We start from the raw sequence: 6249 nt of genomic DNA on the forward strand, positions 1-6249 counted from the left end.
GTGTGTGTGTGTGTGTGTGTGTGTGTGTGTGTGTGATCTTGTGTGTGTGTGTGTGTGTGTGTGATATAACCACTAATGAATGATTGACTCATTCAGTCTATCGATATTCTCCTGGTATACAAGCGTATACATAATTTCTTGCAGGGACATGTTGCTTTTAATCGTTCTTTCATAGAACTCCATGTTGAATGTAGCTTTAGCAAGAGTTTAAGTTGATCCGTATTAAATGATTTTATAAAGCTTCTATTTATTTTATTATTTTTGTTAGGTCTTCATCGATGTTAACTCTGAATGATCTATATTGGTATGGGATCTTATTCTTGTTGTTAAGGTCGATTATGTGTCTTTCGAGTCTGAGTATTTTGCTGCATATTTCCACGGGGACTTCTGTGATTTTTATATTCATTTTAGGTTTTAGTTCATTGTTACCTTTGTATGCTTTTGATTTACTGTAAAGTTTCTTTGTTTATTTCATGACTTATTTATCAATGCATAATCGTTTCTGTTGCGTTGCTCTCTTTCACAAAGTTTTAGCTTTTTGTATATTGTGCGTTCTTTTGCATTATTTTCATTAGTTTGTGGGTCGTTATTTTTTAACAATAGTTGATTGTTTCATTTTATTTTTCTGTATGTATTCTTTCTATTAATTTTCCTAATTCTATTTATAGAATCTTGTTACTGTTTATTATGAGTTTCGACACATTCGCTAACGTGTTTGGAATTCATGTTCCTCATCCCTTTTTCCCTCAGAAACTCGTACGTATTTTTTATTTTACGTGTGTTGGATGTAATATTCAAGTAAAATAACACTTTAATAATTCACTATATTAGTCCAAGTTTATCTTTTATTATGTTTATTTTTTTATCCCCAATACCCTAATGGTATGAACAGAGCTGTCTTTTCGGAGCTGAGCTTCTTTGTTACCTCCACTATTATTCATCATCTTATCTCCTCTCCTTTCCAACTTTTCTGGGCAAAACGCATTCCAGTAGTTGTTACTCCTACACGTGTAGCAACTGTGCTTTCTGCTTTGTACCCCAAAACTGATTGCCTTTCCACGATGGCAACTTCGGAATAGCCTTGTGACCTTCAAGGATTCATAAAGATCTGCATGTCTATGCACGTCCCAACCGAGCACATGGTGTTGCGTGTTACCACAGAGCTCACCATTTGCCTGCACTATGTTGCAAAGATGACAACAGGACAAGAACCCACGTCCATATTCTTGTTTCGTTCCTCTATATTTTGTGGAAGACGCGTACGTACAAGTGTTTGTTTTGACAAAATTGTTTTATGTTGAAGTCAAACTGTTTTTGTCCAAAGAATGGCCATCACTTTTTCTACCAACAAATTTGTTTCCAGTTTACTGTTGTTGTTTGTATTTTGAAGTATTTAGATCGCTCCTAGAAAATTGGATTCTTCTCTTGAATTTTCTAGATTAACATGTTCCTTTTCAAACAAGAGACTTTGGAACACGTGGACATCCATCTCCATATGAGAAGTAAACATAAAATATGCCCGTTAGACATTATTTTATTTTTCTGAAAGTCTTTTTCGTGTGTTTACATTTGATTCAATATAGTTTCCTCTGTTGAAGAGATATTAATAAAAAAAATAAGTAGCACGTCTTCCAAAGACTTAGAATTAAATATAAAAGATAAATTTGAATACATGAAAACGAATTTTAACAATATAAACGACGTTTAATGAAAAAAATAACAAAAGAACAATGAAAGAAAGAGATAAACTCACGAATACAGACAGTTACAAACATGACATGCAGAAAGGTACTAACAACAATAATGATGCAATTGTGTAGGATAGTTACCAAAATCATACAACACCTTTGCAAACATTACAAACCAAAAAGGTTTTGAAAATGGAATTGAATCCAACTAAAGAAAAAAACCGTAACAGTGGTATTTCACATAAAAGAGTGTCCTCTTTGTATTTATACCGGAACGAGCAAGGAAAACGGAACTTAACACAGATTTGCAATTGCTGAAGTATCTTCCATATACCATTAAGGGAAGAGTTAAAGGAATTCCTAGACGAAATGTGATACAACATTTTTATTTTGCTAAGGGTAGGGCATGTTTAGGTGTGCCTGGGCTTTAAAGCTGGCAATAAGCGACTGTCACAATAAATCGGATGACGTGATACAAGATTTACTGCAAAGAACTTGGGTTCTAACATTGATACTTGACTTGACGTCACATTTGCAGCGCAACAAGGACAGATGTTAGCGCCGACGTGACGTGCAAATCCTGATGAACCTGGAAGACAATAAAGCTAGCCCGGTGTGGCACTCCATTATGGATGCGCAGAGAGATGCGATACGATTAACGATTCAGTATAGAAAGACCAAGTGTTACACGTGACAGAATGAGCCACTTGAGGACAACAGGGGAGATACAAAGGCAGAAATTATTGAAAATGACCAACAACGTCGACAACAACGCAAACAACAGCAGGCCTTAGAATTTATTGTTTTAAAAGTAATGCTCGTCGCCAGTTCGGCCATAACAGAAGAAATCGCTTCATCTTCAGTAATAAGAACCGATGACCAGTGCTTCCTATCCTAAGAGAGAACCAATAGTAACATTTCATCGTTTTTCTTCAATAGGGAGAAGTGTTCAACAGACGTGGGGAGGACAGATTATCGAAGAAAGTAAGAAAACAAAATAAATCCTTCTCCAAAAAATTGAAAACAAACTGAAAGTGAGTAAAACATGCGAAGAAGAAACAATCGTAGAGTCCAGAGAATAGTCAACGAAGGACCTGTTTATGATTTGACCAAACTACAGAAAATCGAAGGAAAAGATAAAGTGCAGATTGAGGAAGACAGGAGCAGAGGTATGTGGAATTTACAAACAATAGACAACATATAAGAACTAATTTAAGTGTCTATGGAGTTATACCTAAGCTGTCAGGGGGCTACGGGCTTTTCTTATCCCTTCCGACATCTGAATTGTTCCCATCTTCAAGAATGAACATTTTGAGTGTTTGGATATAAAGCAGATGGAGGCAGAATTTGGTGAGAGTCGTGTTGTGCTCTGATCAAATTCCGGTGACGGTTTCTTATGCGTGTGGGGGTGGGTTGCCTGTATGTTTTGTTTTATTTATATTCTTATATTTGTATATTCTGTATTTATTATTGGTGTTAGGGCCTGTTTTCATCTTTAAGGGCTTGCCAGTCAAGGTTAAAGGGACCCTCTTAACTTTGTGTAGATTTATTCCCATGAAGACATTCTCTGCTGGGATATTCAATGTTAATATTATTACTGTTGTCCACAGAGGCAATAGTTACTTCTCAGAATTCATCCGTTCTTGTTTTACCTCCTGCAGAGTAACAAAATATCAAAGAAAACGTACAGAGCGAGCTGTGTGGGGTTGCCGGTTTAGACGCCGATGGCCCGACATTTGTAATTAAATTCCCAACTTCAATCATGGTAGTGGTGAAGGGGCGCATGCCACGTACCTGAGTGAATAAGATTCGCGAACAGATGAGGAATTATGTACATTATTTACATTTGACGGATATCTGTTCTCATCTTACAACCCTCCGGCATTCATCAGGTTAGAAATAATTTTCGATGTTGTTGTTGTTGTTATTATTATTATTATTATTATTATTATTATTATTATTATTATTATTATTATTATTATTATTATTATTATTCCCTTTGATTAAGAAATTAGAAAGCAAGATGACTGAAAATCATTTTGATCTGAGCGTATAAAATACATTTTAGAGGAGTGGTTGCTAAAATTGGTAAAGCATGCTTTTTTTATGGAATTTTAATCCTACCGGGTAAATAAAATAATTACCAGCCAAGTATTTGAATAGATTTAATCAATTAATGTTTGGGATTATTTTATTGTTGTTTGTTTTTTATCTGAGATATACAGATCGAACAAATAATTATAAAGTTCATGTTTATTGCGTTAATTAAACACTACAAGAATTATTATAGTATTCACATGGTTAGAATTATAGCTAACGCATTTTTGTTCACTTGCTGTACCTTAGATTTAAAATCTATAGAATTTTGAGAATGAGAACAAAATTTAATTCTTTGGGTAAAAATAAATGTATGAGAAATGATGATAAGTAACATTTTATAAAAGGACTTTGTAAATAAAGCTGCCACTAAGCAATATCTTTCCCTGATATGACATTAGTAATTCTCACTTGTTCTTATTTTAAATGAAATCAGTGTGAAAAAATGTATCCCTTATTTGACCAGAGAAGAGTTACGTTCCATACTTTTGAGGATACACATTAGGTTCAGCTTTAGATGTGAAACGATGCTTACACATGAATTTTGCTGATCGTCATTCTATTGTGAATTAATTTCTTTAAGCTCTAAAAAGAATTTTAAATATTGTGGTTTACAGAATACTGGAAATGATCGATATTTTCTCAGATGTACCTTATACAATGTCACGACCATTTTGAGGATTGAAATTCTATAATGGAAACAGAACGTTTGCTTCGAAGATGAGGGAAAGAAAAAGCAAGTAAGAAATTTTTTTCTTCGCTTTTCGAAACATCATCCGATAATCAACGATATTCTCGAAAATTGGACAGTGATAGTTACTGTAGATCAATATTGACTCATATTTTGATGTGACAAAGAAATTCATATCAATTTCTTTTTTTTTTTTCTTTTTTTTTTCATGTCATTGGTATACTTGGCAATACTCACAAGTTTTTAACATTAACATCAGAAGAAAGTCGGAATCATCACAGACAAAATGATCTCTGATAAGACTTGATTATATTTTTGACGTTGTTGCTCTCACCTGATCTATACATCAACTTTTTTAGATCACTCCTTCACAATCCCTTCTGGTTTTATTCTTTGAATTATTAATGCGTTAATTCAGTATATTTCAACGGCCATCTTAGTTATTTACATAGAGTAAAAAGATAAGAAATATTTAAAGAATTAAACATATTCAGTTAGAGAATAAATGTGAATCTTTTCGTTTATTTTGTGAGTTATTAAAAAGAATGATGCAACTAGTTATTGTTATAGCAGTTTAGCACCAAGTAAAACCAGAGACATGCCAACCTTGGTGATTTCATCTTTTTCCGATGTGCAAGGAACCCAGAGCCAAGTGATCCAATGTGTTCTTTTTAAAGGTGGTAGAAAATGATTTGAAGGAGATTCAGTTGTTGTGCGATAACGTAAAACTCACTAGTTCTTCTTATTTTAAATGAAACCAGTGTGAAACAAAGTATCCCTTATTTGACCAGAGAAGAGTTACGTTCTTTACTTTTGAGGATATACATTAATTCGGCTATCTATTTCTGTCATTTTGGTTTAGTTTCTTTTCTTTTATTTTGCACAATCACGAGATTATCCAGAATATCTTGCTAAGTTTTAATTGATTGATATTCAACCTAAGGATACAAACGTTGACAGTTTGAACCATCCTGCTCTCCTACGTCTGACTGTTTATTTGTTAGTTAATGTCCATAATAAACCATCGGATGGAGAGTATTTAGCAATTAGTCTGGGAGGAAAATTACACAATATCCCATGTAACATAGATTAATTAATTTTGTATGATATATCGGTATGATGAAGATTTCCAATGTTAGGGAGATTAAATTGACTGCTGTACAAGATTGTAGAGCTTCTATTGCAAGATGAATGCATCATAGCTGTGTACTTAAGAAGTTCGTTTATCAAGTACATGATATCTGGTTCGATTCCATTATGCACTACTATGGGAAAGTGTCTTCTGCCATAATCTTGCGAAGAATATCTGATAAATAAAAAATGTGTGGAAGTGCGTTGGGGGCGGTTTTCCTCTTAAAGGATAGGAGACTTAATCCAGTGCCCAGTTTAACGCAACCATCTGTCTCAAGCAGTCAAGCCAAATTTTTGACCTCAGAATAAGTTCTTCTACCAGTCAGAAACACCCAGAAAAAATCATGCACATTGTCCTTCTTCCTATAACTAAACTGTTAAACACAAAGATCTGTTGAAAATATATCCTAATGGGAGATGTGCAGGCCTGCTATGAGTTGATAAAATTATGTATAGACGATTTCTGTATATGGAATGCAAGACATGTGTTCGAATTGGAAACACTAGAAGTTTATTTCTAGCATAGATATAAGGCCCAATATTTCGAGGGAAGAGACATTTGAATAAATTCATGATACTGACATCAAATCGATGCCATCAGCATCAGAGGTTGGGATATATATATATATATATATATATATA

Source organism: Octopus bimaculoides, chromosome 3 (assembly GCF_001194135.2).
Source record: "Octopus bimaculoides isolate UCB-OBI-ISO-001 chromosome 3, ASM119413v2, whole genome shotgun sequence".
Taxonomy (NCBI): Eukaryota; Metazoa; Mollusca; class Cephalopoda; order Octopoda; family Octopodidae; genus Octopus; species Octopus bimaculoides.